The sequence below is a fragment of the Procambarus clarkii genome, chromosome 56 (genome assembly GCF_040958095.1).
Source record: "Procambarus clarkii isolate CNS0578487 chromosome 56, FALCON_Pclarkii_2.0, whole genome shotgun sequence".
NCBI lineage: Eukaryota > Metazoa > Arthropoda > Malacostraca > Decapoda > Cambaridae > Procambarus > Procambarus clarkii.
The window spans coordinates 11,441,806-11,464,898 of record NC_091205.1 but is presented as its reverse complement, the minus strand read 5'-3'; the positions used below and the strand labels follow the sequence as shown (position 1 = coordinate 11,464,898).

Sequence of the window (23,093 nt, the reverse complement as noted above, 5' to 3'; positions counted from 1 at the left end):
AGATTGCTAGAAATGGATCAGTTAGTGACATCATCAAAAGAAGTATAGCTGCAGCTAAGTGTCCAGCATAAAGGGAATCTTAGATGTGCAGACCTAACAACAGTCGCAAGCACCCAGATAGAGTTACCCTGCAACCATGGAGGGATGGTAAACCAATTGTGTGGGACTACACGTATGTATCTGCATAGAAGCTGCCAACTTCAGGGAGATCTAGAAACGTATTAAGTACAGGGACTTCTGACATTGTTACAAGTTCGAGACCCAGGACACCTGGGGTAAATGTGTATCTAATTTCCTGAAGGAGATGGGTGTAGAACTTATTAGGCAAATCGGAGACCCAAGAGCGGAGAGTTTCCTATTCAAGTGCCTCTGTGTCGTGATCTAGGGAGGAAATACCTGTTGTGTGTGTTAGTCGACTAACTGACTACAAACACCTCTGTTGTGTGTTAGTCATGCACCACACCTCTGTTGTGTGTTAGTCATGCACCACACCTCTGTTGTGTGTTAGTCATGCACCACACCTCTGTTGTGTGTTAGTCATGCACCACACCTCTGTTGTGTGTTAGTCATGCACCACACCTCTGTTGTGTGTTAGTCATGCACCACACCTCTGTTGTGTGTTAGTCATGCACCACACCTCTGTTGTGTGTTAGTCATGCACCACACCTCTGTTGTGTGTTAGTCATGCACCACACCTCTGTTGTGTGTAAATTATGCACCGCACCTCTGTTGTGTGTTAGTCATGCACCACACCTCTGTTGTGTGTTAGTCATGCACCACACCTCTGTTGTGTGTTAGTCGTGCACCAGACCTCTGTTGTCTGTGTTAGTCATGCACCACACCTCTGTAGAGATGGAAGAGGTTATTGAAACTGGTTGCGAAATAAATCTATGTCGTTACCAATAGCCAGAGCAGCGTTAATTTGTCTAGTAAACAAAGCCTGAAGTGCTTAGCAGACAGATCGTTATTCATTATTTTAAAATATTTCGTTCAACATTGCTTAAGTCTTATTAATAACATTAACATTAAGCACACGATTCTTCTCTGTTTAATTATACTGGGTTAGGAAAGGTTAGGTCAGGTTAGATTTTATCAAATTACTATGTTAGTTTTGACTGAAATAACAAAAATCACAAGGTAAAATGCAACCAAAATTAAAAAAAATCCATAACAAAACTAAATAGAAAAATTTCATATATAATGAAAATTTGGCTTGTTAGGCTACTCTGGCTGTTAGGTATAACAATTAAAGAAACACTGGATTGAGTGCCCAGCGGTGCCCGGGGCTTCCCAAAACGTTGAGCCACTGCAGTGTTTGGAGACCCAAGAATGCGAATCTGATATGTTAATATGAGTTCTGCATATCATTATATGTAAGGAAATAATCCACTGAAGTAATTACGGGAATTCTAACCAGCCTCACGCCTTACAGCACTGGACTGGACCACGATGAATATCATGGCCCAATTGATTTTCTCACTAATATGTCACGTTAGTGAGATTTTTAAACGCTCTGAACCAAGAACAAATTTCAGACTGAATGAGAGGTCTCCATAGGAACAAACTCTCCTTAAGTGGGGACAATTGGACAGACTCCGATCTGCCTATGAAAGATTTTTTTTCCCCACATTAGTCATCCGAAAATGTTTGGGTGGGGAAGCCCCAAACGTGTGGCTTCCATTTCCAGACAGACAAGAAACATATAGTCACAACTACTATTTAATACTTATACATAGATAACCATATTTTGCGACTCAAATATTACAAAGTGATATTTGCTACTCGATCTGAGAATGGTAACAATCGACATGAGAATTATCCAGGACGGACCGGAACATCGTCATTCACTTTCTAGTGTTTAGGTTGGTGTGTAGGTTCAGCCACGTTATTGTGACTCCTTGTCTGCATCACAAAGTGAACTTCAGAAAAATGATCTACTTTTCTTTATGGAAAAACAGCGGCGAGAGTGTACCTTCACGACGGCAATACCACATATAGTAGTCGTACTGTGGCACACCCGTGTACTGTGGTACTCTGGCACTCACGTGAACTGTGGTACTCTGGCACTCACGTGAACTTTGAGACGGGTCGATCAAGGCAACATTCTCCAATAGTCAACAAGCATTACATTGATCCAAGCTCGCCGCCCCCCCCCCTCCCCCTATCACGCTGACTCAACTCTACTGCCACAGTCTCACAGTGGAGTGACAGTACGCTACCACAAGAGTGTCAGCGTGGCGGGGAAGAACCATCAGCTACCACAGTGTTAGTTTGACGGTACAGTACCACTATCTTCAACAGTGTCAGTGTGACGGTACAGTACTACTATACTCAACAGTGTTAGAGTGAATGTACTGAACTATCAGCCACCACAGTGTCAGTGTGACGGTACAGGCCAAAAGAGTGTCAGTGTGTCACGGTACTGTGACATCACAATCTTAGTGTGATGGTACAATACCTCCAGAGTGTCACTGTAAAGGTATAGTTCCACCACAGTGTTAGTGTGATATCACCACAGTACAATACCACCACGGTATCAGTGTGAAGCGGCCTTAGCACCACAGTGTCAGTGTGACGGTAGAGAACCACAACAGTGTGATTGTGTCGGCACTTTGCTACTACATTATCAGTGTGGTGGTACAATACCAGGACAGTGTCAGCGTGGTGATGCAATGGTGTCATTGGATGGTACAGTACAGTACATCACAGTGTTAGTGTAGACCAGACCACACACTAGAAGTTGAAGGGACGACGACGTTTCGGTCCGTCCTGGACCATTCTCAAGTCGACTTGAGAATGGTCCAGGACGGACCGAAACGTCGTCGTCCCTTCAACTTCTAGTGTATGGTCTGGTCAACATACTTCAGCCCCGTTATTGTGACTCATCGCCTGCAGTGTTAGTGTACAGTATTACCAAAATGTCATCATGTTGTACGGTGCAGAATTACCAATATAGTATACCGGTACTCTACCACCACAGTGTCAGTGTGAGATATCAGTATCACTACAGTGAGAGTGAGACGGTATAGTATCATCACAGTCTCGGTGAGACAGTTCAGTATCATTACAGTGTCAGTGTTCAGTATCAATATACAGTTTGACCACAGTGTCAGGGGTATCAGCACAGTACCACCACAGTGTCAGTGTAACAACACAATACCACCACAGTGTCAGTGTAACAGCACAGTACCACCACAGTGTCAGTGTAACAGCACAGTACCACCACAGTGTCAGTGTAACAGCACAGTACCACCACAGTGTCAGTGTAACAGCACAGTACCACCACAGTGTTAGTGTAACAACACAGTACCACCACAGTGTCAGTGTAACAACACAGTACCACCACAGTGTCAGTGTAACAACACAGTACCACCACAGTGTCAGTGTAACAGCACAGTACCACCACAGTGTTAGTGTAACAACACAGTACCACCACAGTGTTAGTGTAACAACACAGTACCACCACAGTGTCAGTGTAACAGCACAGTACCACCACAGTGTCAGTGTATCAGCACAGTACCACCACAGTGTTAGTGTAACAGCACAGTACCACCACAGTGTCAGTGTAACAACACAGTACCACCACAGTGTCAGTGTATCAGCACAGTACCACCACAGTGTCAGTGTATCAGCACAGTACCACCACAGTGTCAGTGTATCAGCACAGTACCACCACAGTGTTAGTGTAACAACACAGTACCACCACAGTGTCAGTGTAACAACACAGTACCACCACAGTGTCAGTGTATCAGCACAGTACCACCACAGTGTCAGTGTAACAACACAGTACCACCACAGTGTCAGTGTAACAACACAGTACCACCACAGTGTCAGTGTAACAACACAGTACCACCACAGTGTTAGTGTAACAGCACAGTACCACCACAGTGTCAGTGTAACAGCACAGTACCACCACAGTGTCAGTGTAACAGCACAGTACCACCACAGTGTCAGTGTAACAACACAGTACCACCCAGACAGGAATATGATAGAAACAACTTGGCCACCATCAATGTAAGAGAGAGAGCAGCTTCAGTGGCTAGCAGGAACGGATCCAGACTACTAATCATGGGAGACTTCAACCATGGGAAGATAGATTGGGGGAACAGAGACCCACATGGAGGCCCAGACACATGGAGAGCTAAGCTGCTGGATGTGGCAACAAGAAACTTTCTAAGTCAACACGTCAAGGGACCGACAAGAATGAGAGGAGGGGATGAACCAGCCTTGCTTGATCTGATATCTACCCTAAATGAGTCGGATATAAGGGAAGCTAAGTTGGAAGCCCCCTGTCATGTTCACAGAAAATGGTACCATCCGTTTTCTATGTGCGGCGGCTGGGACGCCAGAGAGAAGGAAGGTAAACAAAAGAGCGTACAGGACGCCCGCCAAGCTTGGTAGCTACTAGTCATGTAATCATATTAAGTATTAAAGTCAGTAACCAAGTCATGACTTTACATCAACCCTACAACCAAGACTTCCTCAGTAACACACAAACACCACATTGGCGACGAGGATGAACTGTGAACGCAGGTATTTGTTCAGTTTCAAACACAAGGGAGAAGCATGCTGCCTGGAGGAGGAAGAGAAGCTGTGAGCGCCATACCCGATGCTGTGTGCTAACCAATGCTGTGTGCTAAACGATGCTGTGTGCTAAACGATGCTGTGTGCTAACCAATGCTGTGTGCTACCCAAGCTGTGTGCTACCAAAGCTGTGCTGAAGAAACTGTGTACTGAGGAATCTGCCGACGTTGTGTACGAAACGACACTTTGATGTGTACAAAACCTGATGTTTTGGTTACGAAACGACGCTTCGTGCTACAAAATTCATCACGCTGTACCGACTGCTGTACCAACTGCTGCACCAACTGCTGTACCAACTGCTGCTGTACCAACTGCTGTACCAACTGCTGTGCCAACTGCTGTGCTGCTGCTGTGAGTAGGAACAACACATGTACACAAGGGCTAGGTAAGAAGTCAGTTGCTGCTATATTGTGCACTGTTGTGAACTTTTGCATTAAAATGCTTGTGTGCTTTGCAAAATTAAAGTAATTACAGTGAATTCTTGACTAACATATACAGTGCAGTAAGTGTTTAATATTCTGAGGAACATTTAAGTGATAAGTTACATTTATTCAGTAAAAATGGCAAATATACCTCAGTTTCCTGCATTTGATCCTGACTGTGACCAGACAAACCTGTCACAGAGGTGGGTCAAATGGCTTAAAAAGTTTGAAAATTTGTTGATAGTTTCTGACATCAAAAGTGCTGAAAGAAAGCGTGCCTTTCTACTTCATTATGCAGGTGATAGAGTTTGTGACATCTTTGACACACTGAAAGACACTGGTGGTGCCAAAGATTATGACACTGCCAAAGCCAAACTAACAGAGCATTTCAAACCAAGGCAAAATACTGCTATGGAAATTATGCATTTCAGGAGAGCAAAACAACTCTCTAATGAAACTGTGGATCAATACCACACACGTCTGCAGGGTTTAGCAGCCCATTGTGAGTTTGCTGATGTTGACAAAGAAATCAAACAGCAAATAATTGAATCATGCACATCTACACGTCTTCGTCGAAGAGCTCTAGAACTTGTTGATGATGACAGTTCTCTTACCAAGATACTGGATATGGCTCGTCGAATGGAAGATGCTGCACGTGATGCTCGTGTCATGGAGTGCAGTGCCAATAACGGTTCTGCCACTGTTACTAACAGTGATGAGGTACGTAAGGTTCAGGGAGGACACCGTGATCAAAGAAGATATCATGGCAAACCTAACAGTAAATTGAGCCGAGAACCACGTCACAACTGGGGTCAAGGAACAAGGCTCAAGCAGTCACAACGACCCACATCAGAGGGTGTCAACAATAAATGTTACAATTGTGGAGGAGACTACCCACACCAAGATAATGTTTGTCCTGCTCAAGGTAAGAAGTGCTATGAGTGTGGAAAACTAGGTCATTTTGGTGCTATGTGTCGTTCCGCACTAAAGAAACCACAGTCAATGAATAAAAGCACTGTACGAGGATCAGGTCATAGGGGTCGAGGTGGTAAACACAATATTGCACCTCATATCCAGAATGTTAATAATATACAAGACAACATTTCATTACAACCAGTCTCAGATGACAGTGAATGTGATTATACTTATGGAGTACAAGCAATCACAGAATGGAATGATCTTCCAAACAACCCAGAGACATGTGTATACATTGCTGGTATTTGTCTCAAAGTTCTTATTGACACTGGATCAAACATTGACACCATGGCTGAGTGCCACTATGAAAAATTTAGAAAACAGTTCCCAAAGCTAGAAAAATACAATGGTAAAGCCACTGCCTATGCTTCGAAGTTAGCCTTGCCAGTGATTGGAACTTTCACTGCAGAGATTAAGTCAAAGAATGCAATGCTCATTACTACATTCCATGTTGTTAGGAATGCAAAGGAGTCTTTACTCAGTTACAAGACTTCAACCAAATTGGGGCTACTTCAGCTTTCTAATGCTGTAGCAGTGGAATCTGCAAACAATGTTGATGGTATTGTTGCTGAATTTTCTGATCGATTTAAATCCATAGGTTGTTATACTGATAGCAAAGTACATCTGCATATCAACCCAGATGTAATTCCAGTTGCCCAACCACATCGCCGACAACCATTCCATACTCGCAAGAAAGTTGATGCCGAACTGGATAGGCTGATGGAACTAGATATCATTGAACCAGTAACAGGCCCAACACCATGGGTAAGCCCAATTGTCACTCCACCAAAGCCGAAGAATCCAGATGAGATACGCATTTGTGTGGACATGCGTGTTCCCAACAAGGCAATAATGCGTGAACGCCATCCTACACCCACTGTAGATGATATGATCTACCGCTTGAATGGTGCAACTGTATTCAGCAAGTTAGATTTAAACAAGGGCTATCATCAGCTTGAACTTGATGATGAGAGTCGCTTCATCACAACGTTTACGACACATCGAGGTCTGTATAGGTACAAGCGCCTGAGTTTTGGTATTAACAGTGCTGCCGAGGTATTCCAGCACATCATCAGCCAGGTATTGCAAGACATACCTAATGCTGACAACATGTCTGATGACATCATTGTTTATGGCCGTACCCAAGCTGAACACGACAAAGCTCTTCGTGCAACATTGCAACGCTTACGAGAAAAGAATTTGACGCTAAGCCGAGCAAAGTGTGAGTTCAATCAACATAAAATTGAATTCTTTGGACATGTACTTAGTGACAAAGGTCTGTCTCCAGATCCTAAGAAAGTTGCAGATATCAAGAATGCTGCACCTCCTTCAACGTCCACTGAAGTACATAGTTTTCTGGGAATGGCAAACTACTGTTCTCGCTTCATTCCAGATTTTGCTACCATTACAAAGCCTCTACGTGAGCTCCTGAAGAAAAATGCATCATGGTACTGGAGCGATATCGAGCAAAATGCATTTGATGCTGTGAAAGATGCACTAGTAGAGAATGCGACTGCTGCATACTTTGATCCATCAATGGACATTGAGTTAACGGTGGATGCTAGTCCTGTTGGATTAGGTGCTGTTTTAGCCCAACACAAACCTGGTCAACCAGATTCCAGAGTAGTAATTGCCTACGCCAGCCGTTCTCTCACAGATGTTGAGCAACGATACAGTCAGACAGAGAAGGAAGCTCTTGCTCTTGTATGGGGCTGTGAACACTTCAATGTGTATCTGCTTGGTGCGCCCTTCACCACGATAGTCACTGACCACAAACCGTTGGAGACCATCTTCAATAATCCAAAGTCCAAACCACCAGCTCGCATTGAGAGATGGGCTCTTCGTCTGCAACCATACAACTTTACGGTGAAATACAAGCCGGGTGCAGGCAATCCCGCTGATTACATCAGTCGACATCCTGCCAACAGTTTCACCATCACCAAGCATCAGCAAGTTGCCGAGGAATATGTACACTCTGTAACCTGTGATGCAGTCCCTAAGGCTCTTACTCTTGATGAAATCCGTACTGCAACCCTAGAGGACCCAACTCTACAAGCAACAGTGGATGCATTGACTAAGAAAAAGTTTCCACGCATCCCACCCTCAGGAGTTGACCAAGATGCATTCAAAGCACTTGAACGCATCCAGACAGAATTAAGTGTTACGCAACAACGCGACACTGTGCTGCGAGGTACTCGTATCGTGATTCCAGCTGTTCTCCAGCAACGTGCTCTGAAGCTTGCACATCAAGGACACCAAGGTCTTGTTAGGACGAAACAGCTGCTACGAGAAAAGGTGTGGTTTCCTGGCATTGATCGTCAAGCAAAGGATATGCATGATGCCTGTGTCCCTTGCCAAGCTGCAGTGGATACTTCAAGACCAACACCTCTACAACCTTCACCACTACCTGCTGCACCATGGACGGAAGTATCGATGGACTTCTGTGGACCACTACCAACTGGAGAGTACTTGATGGTAGTCATTGATGATCACTCACGTTATCCAGAAGTAGAAATCATCACTTCCACATCTGCAAAGGCTGTCATCCCGAAACTCGACAAGATCTTTTCAAACTTTGGCATTCCTGAAGTTGTCAAGACAGACAATGGACCGCCATTCAATGGACAAGACTTCGTCAACTTTTCTGAGCATATTGGATTCAAACACCGCCGTGTGATGCCACTACATCCTCAAGCAAATGGAGAAGTTGAGAGATTCATGCAACCTCTCATGAAAGCGGTACGCTGTGCTCATGCCGAAGGACGATCCTGGAAACAAGCTATGTATGCTTTTCTCAGGAACTACCGTGCAACACCGCATGGAACACTGGGCAAGTCACCTGGTGAACTTTTATTTGGACGTCCTATGAGAATCGCACTACCCGTCATGCCAGCCGAGGTAACGGATAAACGTCTCGCTCAGAAGGATGCACTAGCCAAGGGCAAAATGAAAATTGCTCATGATCAACGTGCAAAGGAACAGTTCATAAAGGTTGGAGACACTGTTCTCGTTAAAAAGAAAAAAGAGGGAAAGTTAGATATGCCGTATGATACAAAACCATATAAAGTGATTAGTGTAAAAGGAACTATGGTAACAGCTAGTAATAGAGATCATAGTATAACACGTAATATGGCTTATTTCAAAGTGATTCCAACTAGTGTAGAAAATGATGAAGTGCAAAGTCGTGCAAAAGAAAAAGAAAAAAATAGTTATAACCCGACAAACAATTCATCAAGGGATGTTATTGCATTTAAGGACTCTCGTCCTAAACGTCATGTTAAACGCCCTACACGATTTGATGATTAATTGTGTTCCTATGTAATGAAAAGTATTTACTTATTGTGCTAAACTAAATTTAATATTGTTTGAATAATGCAGATATCTCATTCAATATTTTGTAACTTTGTATTACAGTTTCTTTCATGTTTGTTTAACATTGCATATGTATTTTTAACATTGAAATCCTTTGTGGAAAAGATTAAGTTGTTTAAATTCTTTGTGTGCTTAATTAATGTTAAATGTATGCAGTATGTCTTGATATGGTAATAACTTACTTTGTGTCAATAACTTTGCTTTGTGCTACAAGCATGGTAGACATCCTGTATTCATTCTTTTTAAAGAAAAGGAGGGATGTCATGTTCACAGAAAATGGTACCATCCGTTTTCTATGTGCGGCGGCTGGGACGCCAGAGAGAAGGAAGGTAAACAAAAGAGCGTACAGGACGCCCGCCAAGCTTGGTAGCTACTAGTCATGTAATCATATTAAGTATTAAAGTCAGTAACCAAGTCATGACTTTACATCAACCCTACAACCAAGACTTCCTCAGTAACACACAAACACCACACCCCCTTGGGAATGAGTGATCATAGTGTATTGAGCTTTGAGTACCTGCTTGAGCTAGGAATTGTCACCCCCAAAAAAGAACTGGGAAACAAAGGGCTGGCGTACCGAAAGGGAAACTATGAGGAGATGAATAATTTCCTATGGGATATACATTGGGACACAGAACTCGGAACCAAGTCCGTACAAGACATGATGAACTATGTCACCCAAAAATGTCAGGAGGCTGTAAGCAAATTTGTCCCAGCCCAACAGGAAAAAAACAGAGAAGCAAACGAGGAATCCGTGGTTTAATAGGGAATGTATGAAAGCAAAGTAGCTGAACAAAAGGGCATGGAGGAACTTCCGTAATAACAGAACACCAGAAAGTAGAGAGAGATACCAGAGAACCAGGAACGAGTATGTTAGTGTTAGAAAAGCAGCTGAGAAAAGGTATGAAAAAGATATAGCTAATAAAGCCAAGACCGAATCAAAGCTACTACACAGTCACATCAGGAGGAAGACAACAGTGAAGGAACAAGTGATGAAACTTAAGGTGGGCGAGGACAGGTACAAAGAGAATGACAAAGACGTGTGTGAAGAACTCAACAAAAGGTTCCAGGAGGTCTTTACAATAGAACAGGGAGACGTCACGGCGCTAGGAGAGGTGGCAGCAAACCAGGTGACCTTGGAAAGGTTCGAAATTACAAGAGATGAGGTCAAGAAGCACCTATTGGAGCTGGATGTGAGAAAAGTTGTTGGGCCGGACGGAATCTCACCATGGGTATTGAAAGAGTGTGCAGGAGCACTTTGCTTGCCACTCTCCATAGTGTATAGTAGGTCACTGGAAACGGGAGACCTACCAGAAATATGGAAGACTGCTAATGTAGTACCAATATACAAAAACGGGTGACAGACAAGAGGCACTGAACTACAGGACCGCCGTATCCTTAACTTGTATACCATGCAAGGTGACGGAGAAGATTGTGAGAAAAAACCTAGTAACACATCTAGAGAGAAGAGACTTCGTGACAACCCATCAACATGGGTTCAGGGAGGGTAAATCTTGCCTTACAGGCTTGATAGAATTCTACGATCAGGTGACAAAGATTAAGATTAGAAAGAAAAGGATGGGCAGACTGCATTTTTTTGGACTGTCGGAAAGCCTTTGACACAGTACCCCATAAAGAGCTGATGCATAAGCTGGAGAAACAAGCAGGAGTAACTGGTAGGGCGCTCCAGTGGATAAGGGAGTACCTAAGCAATAGGAAGCAGAGAGTTACAGTGAGGGGTGAGACCTCAGAATGGCGTGGAGTCACCAGTGGAGTCCCACAGGGCTCTGTACTTGGACCTATCCTGTTCCTGGTCTACGGAAATTATCTCCCAGAGGGTATAGACTCATTCCTCTCAATGTTTGCAGACGACGCCAAAATTATGAGAAGGATTAAGACAGAGGAGGATAGCTTGAGGCTTCAAGAAGACCTGGACAAGCTGCAGGAATGGTCGAACAAATAGCTGTTAGAGTTTAACCCAAGCAAATGTAATGTAATGAAGATAGGGATAGGAAGCAGGAGACCAGATACAAGGTATCATTTGGGAGATGAATACTTCAAGAGTCAGAGAGAGAGAAAGACCTGGGGGTTGATATCACGCTAGACCTGTCCCCTGTAGCTCATATCAAGAAGATAACATCAGCAGCATATGCCAGGTTGGCTAACATAAGAACGGCCTTTAGAAACTTGTGTAAGGAATCTTTCAGAACATTATATACCACATATGTCAGACCAGGGGGGAGCCGGTTGGCCGAGCGGACAGCACGCTGGACTTATGATCCTGTGGTCCTGGGTTCGATCCCAGGCGCCGGCGAGAAACAATGGGCAGAGTTTCTTTCACCCTATGCCCCTGTTACCTAGCAGTAAAATAGGTACCTTGGTGTTAGTCAGCTGTCATGGGCTGCTTCCTGGGGGTGGAGGCCTGTCGAGGACCGGGCCGCGGGGACACTAAAAAGCCCCGAAATCATCTCAAGATAACCTCAAGACCAATCCTGGAGTATGCGGCTCCAGCATAAAGTCCATATCTTGTCAAGCATAAGACTAAACTGGAAAAGGTTCAAAGGTTTGCCACCAGACTTATACCCGAGCTGAGAAGTATGAGCTACGAGGAGAGGCTACGGGAATTAAACCTCACTTCGTTGGAAGACAGAAGTGTTAGGGGGGACATGATCACCACATTCAAGACTCTCAAGGGAATCGACAGGGTTGATAAAGACAGGCTATTTAGCACAAGGGGCACACGCACTAGGGGACACAGGTGGAAACTGAGTGCCCAAATGAGCCCCAGAGACACAACACCTATACCCCCCCTATTAGACTATTTTACAGGAACGTCTTTTCCTTAGCTCATAAAACGGAGGAAAGGGTCCTGAAAGATATTGTTAATAGAAACGTTATCCCTACAGACAAAAATCAGAAGATACAACTGACGATTTATTATAAAACCAAAAAAACGGCCAGCCTACTCATGAGAAACTCTCCAGACACAAAGCAGAACGCTTTAAAAGAGACTAACGTCGTCTATGCCTTCAAATGCCCACTTGGGGACTGTAAGCCTCAAAAAACTCAGTATATAGGCAAGACAACAACATCTCTTTCCAGGCGTTTAACGATGCATAAGCAACAGAGTTCCATTAGGGAACATATAATCTCTTCCCACAACCAAACCATCACCAGAGAAATCTTAGCAAACAACACAGAAATCATCGATAGATACAGCGATAGCAGGCGGCTTGACATCTGCGAGGCACTACACATCAAGAAGTCAACACCAGCAATCAACAGCCAATTAATGCACTACTATATTCTACCCACTTCAAGACTCCGCTCCAATATAGAAGCATCAAGAAATATGGGCCAATAGGCCCTCTGCAGTTACTTCCATTCTTACCTTCAATACCCATTGTTTCGTGTTCTATCCTATGTTGAAAGTTTTGTTCATCTCATCCAAAACTGTTGTAACATATCACCTCACCCAAAATGCGGGTATAAAATAAAAATTGAAAGCTGTTTAAATCATTGCATAGTAAGAACTCTGTTTAGTGTTTGCAGGTTATAGTTGTGTGTGTGTAAACTAAAAGTCTTTGAAAATGTAATGTTATTGCGAAACGCGTTCAAGTGTTGCGTCAGACGAGAAATAAAAATGAATTTTGGAGAATTGATTTTTCAATTACCATCAACAGTGAAAAGAAACATAAAAAATATCGAGAAAATTCGTGTTAGAATTATTTATATTACTTTTACGGTCATATTTAATAATATATGTCTACAGCAAAAACTGCTACCAAAATGGCTTGAATCTTATCTTGTAAGGGGATAATCTTACCTTGTCCTACCTCGTGTCCAAGATAAGTTATCGTACCTTTTGCCCAACTACACTTATTCATATTTATGGTTAACTTTGCGTTTTTCAACACTGTAAACAAGTTCTTAAGGCCTAAGAGATGATCTGCCCAATTCTTACTGTACAGAACAATGTCATCAAGGTAGGCCCTACAATCTGGCACATCCTTGAGTAAGAAATTCATGAGTCTTTGAAAAGTAGCAGGTGCATTTCTCAAACCGAATGGCATGACATTAAATTCATACGCACCATCAGGTGTAACAAAAGCAGTAACCTCTCTAGCATACTCTGTTAATGAAATTTGATAATACCCTTTTGACAAATCAAGCTTACTTACATATTCGGCATGACCTATGGACTCTATACATTCTTCCAACAAGGGTAAAGGAAAAACGTCCACTGTAGTGTTCTTGTTCAGTTTCCTGTAATCCACGCACAATCTCCAGGTTCCATCTGGTTTTGGCACTAACAAACACGGAGAGCTCCAAGTACTTTGACTTGGCCGAATGAAATCATGCTGGAGCAGATATTCCACTTCTGCTTGTATAATTTTCCTCTTTTCGGGATTCACTCGGTACGGATGTTGTCGAATGGGGGTGCTGTCCAGGAGCTGAATATCGTGTGTGATGAGGTGGGTCTGGGTAGGAACCTCCCCAAACAGAGATGTATGGTTGTCCAGCAGAACCTGGAACTCATCACGTTGTTCCTCCTGTAAATGACATAGCATCTCCCTGCCATTGGAACTGGAACTGAGAAGTTGGATATTAACAACATGTCCCTCACTACAATTATCCTCAGGTGGTAACTCTTCCCGACTAAAACAAGCTACTACACCAGGTCCAACATAAGCTTTTAATCTGTTAATGTGCACAGTCATTTGGGGTTCTGAAAGATTAGGGTTAATTAGTTTATAAGTTAGGTCTCCCACCTTGTCTACCACTTGGTAGGGTCCTGCGAACTTATGGGACATGGAAGTCCCCATACGAGGTTTCAACACCAACACCAAATCTCCGACATCAAACGACCTGAGCTTAGCTTTGAACTTCTTGTCATATCTTACTTTCATGGCTTGTTGAGTCCTTCCCAGATGTTCTTTCGCCAACTCACGAGCCCGACACAACTTAGCCTTGACCTCACTCAAGTACAATCCACTCTGATGAACAGAGACATCTCCCAACAACTTTTCTTGTAGCATTTTAAGAGGACCTCTTACTTGGTGACCAAACACTAGTTCAAAGGGTGAACAGCCCAATGACTCTTGTAGCCCTTCTCTAGCAGCAAACAACACAAAGGGGAGATTCTCATCCCAATTACGTGGATGAGTTTCTCCGGTTGTCTTCAGCATTTGTTTCAAAGTCTGGTGGAAACGTTCAAGTCCACCTTGGCTTTGGGGATGATATGGACTGGATAATTTGTGCCGAATCCCTCGGGATTCGCAAAAAGTTCTGAAAACTTTAGAAACAAAATTTCCCCCATTATCACTCTGAATAACTCTAGGCATTCCAACCAACGAAAAGAATCTTTCAAGACACTTGATGAGATTATGAGCCTTGGTATTCCGCAGAGCATAAGCTTCAGGAAATCTAGTAGTCATACACATGAGAGTGAACAAAAACATGTTACCCGATTTAGTCTTAGGTAAAGGACCCACACAATCAATTACAACATGAGTAAATGGTTCATCAGGAACTACAATAGGTTGCAATGGTGCTCTAGGTACAGATTGATTTGGTTTACCAACAATTTGACAGGGTATACAGTTATGACAATATCTGACCACGTCTTTCTTTAACTTTGGCCAGAAAAAATATTTACTTATCTTATGGTACATATTCGTGATACCTTGATGACCTCCCATGGGGTCATCATGTGCAGCCTGCAGGACCTGCCTACGATAATCATTGGGGACAACGAGTTGGGTTCTAATCTCACAATCCTCTGAAGAGGGAGTTCCCTTGGGTCTCCACCTTCTCATCAGAAGTCGATCCTTGAAGAAGAAACCCGTCCCTTCCTCCAATGCATCAATATTATCAGGAGCCTCAGAAATACACTTACTTAATCTAGGATCACTTACTTAATCTAAGTAAGTGAAATAAATAATTACTTAATCTAAGTGTCTGTACAACACTTAAGGGCAATGACTCAGACTCAGCAGCGAGCGGGCAAGAACCTAGTAGCTTGATCTCTTTTCCCGATTGATCAGAATAAAATGGAGTCATAGCTACTTCGGCCTCACTCTCGACAACTGGCGCACTGGAGACAAGCGGGCAAGGTACAGATAGTTCAGCCTCCTCACCTTCACTTTCCTTGTGATTTAGGTTCGGCGGGGCTTCTACTACGGCCTCACTCTCATCATCCAGTCGAGTCATAAAAGAATCCTCAAGATCCACCTCCCACTCCTTTACTGAAGGGGTCCTGGTCTTGGGAACAGCAACCTCAGTGAAGACAGGATTACTCTCACCTGTTTTTCCCATTGATCTAGTTACAACACAAGCAGGGTAAATAATATCATCATCTGCTACTGGTTGAGCTAATACATTATGGGGTTTAGTTAACATGATGGGACACTTGGGCCCTACAACCATTTGGTTGCCAAAATCATTACCTAGAATAATGTCTACCCCAGGAATGGGCAGTTGTTTACTTACACCAACATTACACCATCCTGAAGTATATTTAGAATCAAGGTTAACTTGCAATAAGGACACTGGTTGCACACTTCCGGCAATACCTTGGAGAAGCACAACTTCACCCAGATCTCGGGTGTCAACATCAGCAAGTACATTCTGGGTAATAAGAGACTGTGAAGCTCCAGTATCACGGAGTAATTGAACAGTCTTATGTCTACCATTATTACATAATAAGGTACCTGTGGAAATATAGGGTTTGAATTCAGCCATCCAATTGGGACTGACTGTAATACATGAAGAATTAATAGGTTGCACTCCTTTACTCATAATAAGACCAGTTGGTCGTAGTTCAGGATGCAAACTAAAACATGAAGAAATCACATGCCCCCTTCTCTTACAATGGGTACAATGTTTGACAGTGGACACACTGGTAGAACCAACTGCCGGTTTAGAATTAGCATTACTAGGCTTAGATGATCCTGGCAATGGAGTAACCATCTTAGGGTTAGTAAGAGAAGAGTTCACGGGAGTAACTGTCGCACCAGGAGGAGACTTATACTGATAAGGAGTTCGGTGAGCATGGAAATTTACTCTACGACTAGACTTAGGTGAAGTGGCCGTAAACGGGGCCTTAGTCAGCAACTCATGCTCATCCGCGAGCTTTGACAGCTCATAAATATCTGTTACATTCTTTTGTTCTGCCATAAAAGTAGACAACTGGTCTGGGAGACATGACAATACTTCTTCCATTATAAGAAGATTATTTAGAGCATCAAAATCAGTGACTGCAAGTGACTTTAACCATCTGTTGCAAAAATTCGTCTTCTGACGAGTAAAATCTGCTATTGTCTGATCCCTTATCCTCCGTAGGTTTCTGAACTTTTGCCTGTGTGCCTCTGGATTTAACTGGTACGCATTTAGGATGCTTTTCTTTACAAAGTCATAATCAAAACTATGAGCGTCAGGTAGGGTTGTGAAAACCTCCTGACTACGCCCCTTAAATTGAGACTGCATAATGGCTACCCACTGATCCCTTGGCCAGTTCATACTGATGGCAATTTTATAAAAATGTGCAAAGAAAACCTCAGGATCCTCCTCATTGAACTTGGGCAACTCTATATACTTATTCATCCTGATGGGATTATTATCACTATTTGTTGAAACATTACTAGTATTTCCATGCCCAGCTGCCATACGCTGTGCTTCAAGCCTGAAGTTAGTGTTAGCCATTTGTTGTTGAATCTCTAATTGTTGCTTCTTTGTGGCTTCTATTTGCAACTGTGCCGCAATTTCTAAACGCCTAGTCTCAAGCTCCCTTTGCTGAGCTTCAGCTTCTAATATTTGCTGTTGCTGTTGAGCTTCAATCTCTCTTTGACGAGCTTCAGCCTCTAATATTTTCTGTTCCCTTCAAGCTTAGCATTGGCTATTTGCGCTTCTAACTCAAGACGCTTTAACGTCATCTGATCACTCGACTCCTCTCTTAACTCCTCTAGAATTTCTTCCTCTAACTCCCCATTCTCAACAAAATGCGTCACAATGACTTTCAATATTTGGGCTTTAACCATTCTATTGCTGGCGGTCAAATCCAACTGATTTGCCATTTGTATTAACTCAGTCTTTTTAAGGTTCTGAATCCCTTCAAAGTCTGGGTGAGCCACCAACGCTGCAACTTTCTCCTCCATCGTTACTAACACTTGGCACTTGATTCACAAAAATAATTAAAACAATGGCACTGCACTACACTTCACTGTAAAATTGTCACCACACTGAAAATTCGCTTGGCCTCACTGCACAAACAAAATATATAGGATGACTTACCTCAAAATCGTGAAACGTTGTTACTTGACACACAGGAAGGCTTGCTTGGCACATGGAATAGTTCTTAAGAAACACACAGAGACACTTGACACACTGGTACCTAGGAAGGCAAGGTTAGATTAGCATAGTTAAGTTAAAGTGGGACAATATTTCCCGGCACAGGCCCCCATAACTCTTTGTTACCTATCGTACGTTACGGCTCGTGATCCTACAGCAGCCAACTTTAATTACGTCTAGGGATACGACACAACTGCTGTTCTCAATAGCGAATCACCAGTATAACCCCTTAATAAGTAATGAGCACAAAAATAGAATCTTCATTAGGACTGAAGAATAGAGACAATCTTATTCACATATATATAAAATAAATCTCAATAGCAAACAGATGATTATATGGTCACAATATATCACATTAAAAATATCACTGTATCTTCCAGACATTAAATTACAATTATAATATATATGGCTATGACAGAACAAAAATGTAACTTAACTCCAAGATGTTATCTCCCTGGTTCCCGTTCAGCTACTGAATAACAAAACGCGAGAGTCAAAAAACATTGCCTTGCCCCGCGAACAATTTGCCAAAGTTACAATATTATTTATTTCAACAATGGAGCAATACATTGTGACAAGAGTAATCTTAAACTAACTTAATGAATAATTAATACATATTGATATACACAAACAAAGCAATTGTTTCTTTACATAGTAATTAAAATATGCATACAGAAGAGAATAATGGCATGCACACCCAGCAACGGACGATCCCACGACAATTTGCCAGATACAGTTCACCCAATTATTATTCACCTGTTACCCACTTATGATCACATATAAATCATTAGTTCCCGTGGGAAAACTGATCACACAAAGAAATAAAACAATCATTCCCACGATACGTTGGGCCTAACGCCAACACTGTAACATGAATGTGCATTTGCATAGAACATATAAGTATCTCAATATACATGCTTGTAATTTATACACAATTATAAATGTACATATTAATATATTTACTTACGTATCTTATAAGGGTACGTAACAGACGTGTTGGCCCTGAGAAGGCTACTCATTTTTACCTTCAAGACGGAATGCTGATGAGGCAGTGGAGACCTGTGAGGGTGGAGGCCGGGGAAGAGTCCCTAAGCACGAAGCGCCAGGTAGTGTTGCCGGCCCAGTGCAGAGCGGCCGTGTTGGACCTAGCGCACTCCGTGGACTCTGCAGGCCACCTGGGAGTGACTATGACGCTGCGAAGGATCAGGGATTACTTTTACTGGCCAGGTATGGACGCCGAGGTGAGGCGCTATTGTAAGACGTGCTTACCATGCCAGAGGGCAGGGAAGAGCCAGTCCGCGATACCGAAGGCCCCACTGATCCCTGTTCCAGCGTTTGGGCCTGCTTTCGAGCGTCTGCTAGTTGATGGAGTGGGTCCTTTGCCAAGGACGAAGAAAGGGAACACCTACCTAATGACAATAATGTGTACATCCACCAGGTTTCCGGAAGCCGTCCCGATGCGACGTTTAACATCGCAAGGAGTAGCCAGCCAACTGCAGCGGTTTTTCTCGTGGGTGGGGATGCCCAAAGAGATCCAGACAGACTGCGCAAGCATTTTTCAGTCGAAGTGGTTCCGACAGACGATGGCAGGATGGGGAGTGACTCAGATTCGATCGTCGCCCTACCGACCGCAGTCGCAGGGGGCGATCGAAAGATTCCACTCCACATTGAAGACTGTGCTGAGAGTGTTCTGCGCAGAACAGGGGGCTGAGTGGGATGAGTCTATATACCCCGCGTTATTTGCCATACGCAACGCGGTGGTAGAATCACTAGGATTCTCACCATTCCAGCTAGTGTATGGACACGAGGTGAGAAGTCCCCTGTCCATGCTGAGGGAACAATGGACGCCGGCGGCGACCGTGGGAACGGTGAACGAATATGTCCAGAAGTTTAAAGATCGTCTCACTCTAGCGAAGGAACTGGCTGGGAAGCACCTGAAGGAGGCGCAGCGTAAGATGTCGGAGTGGTACGACAAGCGAGCTACACAGAGGGATTTCCAGGTCGGGTCCCAAGTAATGGTCTTGCTTCCAGGTAAAGGTAGGGTGACCGAGTCACGGTTCGAGGGACCATACCAAGTGCTGCGACGGTTGGGTCCGGTGTCGTACGAAATTGGAAAGTCGGACAGATCCCGAAAGAAACAGGTGTGTCACGTGTACCGCCTGAAGTCCTTCTTCACTGTGGAAGGAGGAACCGCCAGGCAGGAAGGAACGATGACCCGGGAACCCCAGCAAAAGACAGTTCTGTGCATACAGGTGGACCAAGAACTCCCGGAGGAGGAAGGAAAGTGGTCCAGGGCGGATGGCACCCGTCTCACCAACACTGAGAGTCTGGCAAACATCAAGGACAAGCTGTCACATCTGGAAGGGCAACAAAGGGCGGACCTGACGGACCTACTGAGAAAGAATGCCTCCCTCTTCACCGACGTGCCCCGACGACACAGGAGTGTGACGCACGAGGTGGAGGTGAGGGACGCCAGGCCCGTCAAACAAAGCGCGTACAGGGTGAGCCCAGAGAAGCGAGAGCTGATGAGAAAGGAGGTGAAGTACCTCCTTGAGAACGACCTTGCGGAGCCCAGCAAAAGTGAGTGGAGTTCCCCGTGCCTGTTGGTGAGGAAAAGCGACGGAACATACCGCTTTTGTACAGATTACAGGAGGGTGAACTCCATCACTGTGGCGGATTCTCACCCCATGCCAAGAGTGAGTGACTGCATTGACCAGGTGGGCAGTGCACGGTATGTATCCAAGGTCGATCTTCTCAAGGGGTACTACCAGATCTCCCTGACTCCTGAGGCCAGGAAGATATCAGCTTTCGCGACTCCTGATGGGCTGTACCAGTACAAGGTGTTGCCCTTCGGCATGAAAAACAGCGGCAGCTGCTTCCAGCGAATGATGAACGAGCTGTTAAGGGGTGCAGCAGGATGCACGGTTTACATCGATGACATCGTCGTGTACGCCGACGATTGGGGGACGCATCTGGAGAGACTTGGGGAATTATTCAGAAGGTTAGAGGAGGCTAACCTGACTGTAAATTTGGCCAAGAGTGAGTTCGGGAAAGCTCACTTAGAGTACCTCGGTTTTGTCATCGGCCAAGGTGAAGTCACTCCAGTTGATAACAAAGTTGCAGCCATAAAGGAATACCCCGTGCCCAAGACGCGCAAGGAGTTGCTCAGGTACCTCGGAATGATAGGGTACTATCGTGGGTTCTGCCGGAATTTCTCCACGGTAGCGCATCCCCTAACCGAGCTACTCTCCAAGAATGTAAGATGGAGATGGGGAGGGGCCTGCCAAGAGTCTTTTGAAAAGACCAAGAAATTGTTGACGGAGGCCCCAGTATTGATATCTCCAGATTTTTCAGCCGGTTTTATTCTGTACGTGGACGCCAGCGACGTTGGAATAGGGGCCATGTTGGCTCAAGAACGAAGTGAAGTACATAGGCCAGTAGCCTTCTACTCGAAGAAGTTCGTAAAATACCAGCGGGCCTACAGCACCGTTGAGAAGGAGGCATTGGCGCTAGTTATGGCCCTGAAGCACTTTGATGTGTACGTGGGAGGAGGGGCGAGACCTGTCTTAGTATTCACCGATCACAACCCTCTCACATTTTTATACAACATGAAGAATTCCAACCAACGTCTAACGAGGTGGGCGTTGTTACTGCAAGAATACCGGCTGGAAATCAAACACATCAAGGGGAAGGACAACTTAGTAGCGGATGCCCTATCCCTCATACACTAAACAGACATGACTCTTATTTTAAGGGGAGGGGTATGTGACGGGGTTCCCCCCCTTATAATTCTCCCACGCCTGCAGTAAGAGTCATGTCTACTTTTCCCAAGCGTTCTCTACGTTGCAGGCTACAATTCGATATATGGGAGAGAGTGAAGTGTTCTCGGAGAGCCGAGAAATTTGTGAAATAGTAATATTTTGGTCTGTGGTTTAGGCCCTTTGGGGAGCCAAGATGGCGCTTGCTTCCCTGATCTCCCGCCAAAACCGTGTGACGTCAGTGGCACCGGATTGGTCACCGACAGCAATGTGGCACCGGGAGCCAATGAAAACCTCCCGTGGCGAAAGTGACGTCACGAAGGAAGGGGGTCCAGTCAGTGCGCCGAGCTGGCGCCAGCAGTCAGACACGACACGTCATAGAGGTCGGACGTGCGACGAGTGGTCCTGTCAGTCGGACAGTTATTCCAGCTCCCGTGGATTTACGCGTCACCGGAAGTCCGCCAGTACTCTGAGAAGTCTTCCTTAGTTCATGTGTTGAACCAGAAGAGGGAATTGACGGTTATTTGAGCAACAAGTGCTCCAGTCAGGTACTGTGCCAGTTGCAGTGAAGCCGTGCAGTGACGTATGTTGACGTCTGTGGCAATTCACCAGTTCGTGACAGCGTAGTGGCTGACAGAGCCACTGGGTAGCTGAGGAAGAGAGGACTATTTGGGGAAACCGGACGACTGTAGCTGAGACATAGGCGACAGCCGTTGCTGGGAGAAGACGACGGCCAGGAGACCGACTCCAACCTTCTAGAAGTCAAGGAGGAGGACGGACCTGCAGTGAGGAGGCACGGAGACGACGCGCTAAACGGTGGGACGACGAGAGGCTCTGGTAGGACACGACGACGTGTAGTGTGGGGGCGTTCCCGACACGAGGACCAGGAGCTACATCTCGACTCTCATCGGAGGATAGGGTGAAGTAGGTGGTTCTAGTTCCCTCCCCATTCCCCTTTAGTTAGCTATGTTATTCGGCTATATTTTCTAGCCTGAGGATTTTATATGTCGTGAGCAAGTCTCACCCATGTCACGGTAAAGCACCAGTGTGCTAGACAGTACTATCAAGAGTACTTGTAATATTCATGTTGATTATTGGTGTGTACAGGCACCAGGAACCAGTGATAAATTTACTGTGTTGTGTATATCTTTCTATAGATTTTTGATATGAACATATAGTGGTAAATTATATATAATATTATGCCAGTATTTGGAGGTTAGGCTATGTGCCCAGAAACTATTTATTTTCCATGTATTGATGATTGATTTATATACCATATATATGTCTATGTTCATTCAGTGAATAATCATTTGTGAGTACAGTGAATCATTGCGTTATCGCCAACGAGAGAAAGTACTGAAAACTCCAGTGTTAATAGTTCATAATATATTGTTGAGTGAAGAACAATGTGAAGCCATTACAGTGAATCATTATAGCATTGATTGTAGAAAAGACTGTTTGAGCCTGAGTACAGTGTAACTGAGTAATACGGTTTATTTAGCCAATATCGAGTGTGCGAGTTTCTAGTAATATTGGAGAATTTAACGAAACAGCGCGCGTGAATCTAGAAAACAAGCAAAGTTCGCGCGGAGAGGCCATTGCGATCAGCTGTTCTTGACACTTGATGAGGAGG

General features: G+C 44.3%; 1 protein-coding gene across 1 annotated transcript in view; it reads left to right on the top strand.

Moving 5' to 3' along the window:
* Positions 1-2,193: 2,193 nt before the first annotated feature.
* The window catches only part of LOC138353166 (transient receptor potential cation channel subfamily M member-like 2), a 176,785-nt gene continuing 155,885 nt past the window's right edge, over positions 2,194-23,093 (top strand). The window contains exon 1 of the mRNA XM_069306033.1: positions 2,194-2,277. The gene's annotated coding sequence lies outside the window, so the exon portion shown is untranslated. The remainder of the gene's footprint in view (positions 2,278-23,093) is intronic.